This window comes from Miscanthus floridulus, chromosome 6 (genome assembly GCF_019320115.1).
Source record: "Miscanthus floridulus cultivar M001 chromosome 6, ASM1932011v1, whole genome shotgun sequence".
In the NCBI taxonomy this organism is placed as follows: domain Eukaryota; kingdom Viridiplantae; phylum Streptophyta; class Magnoliopsida; order Poales; family Poaceae; genus Miscanthus; species Miscanthus floridulus.
The window spans coordinates 34,851,819-34,852,551 of NC_089585.1; positions in this window are offsets into that span (position 1 = coordinate 34,851,819).

Here is a 733-nt window from a genome sequence, read left to right on the forward strand (position 1 = left end):
AAAATCTAAGCATATTTTAGGGTTGGGCCCAAAAGCAAAAGTGTAGAGCTTGGCAAGTTATACAAAGTTTGTTTTTGGAGTTTTTCAAGTTGTTTAGAAAATTTTTGAGTAAATCAAAAAGGCGTAATTCGGTAAATTTCCCTATTCAAATTCAAAAGTTCATTTCAAAATCTAGACCGAATTAGGAGATGGTTATAAAAGCAAAGTTGTAGAACTTTTGATTTTGAACAACTTTTATTTTTGGAGATTTTTGAGTTGTTATGAAAATTTGGGAGTAATTTGTGAATTTTGGCAAATGGCAAACTTGTAATTTCGATGAACAGTGTTCACCGCTTGCGCTACACCGCCGGCGAGCTTCGGCTTGCTTCCAGTCGCGCGCGTGGCCGTCTAGGCGTCGCGTTGGCGCGCTGAAGGCTTCGTCATGGCTTCCTTGCGCTTCCTTGGCTGCCCTATAAAGCTCTGGAGCCGCCGCCGTTCTTCTTTCTTCGTTCTCTGTTTTTCCCGTCGCCGCTGCTCCATCTCCGGCGAGCCCGTGCCGTCATTGTCGTGCTCCACCGTCGCTGATAAGCTAGTCCCAGCTCCGCCTGAACCTTGCGCGTCCATCTGACCCACCAATTTGGCTTGTCTTCACCGGGAACTCGAGTTTCATCGCCTTCTTCCTCGCGGTCGGTAACCTCACCGTCGCATGCGCATCTCCGTGGCTAGAGCCCGTCGGTGAGCCGTTGCCTTGATT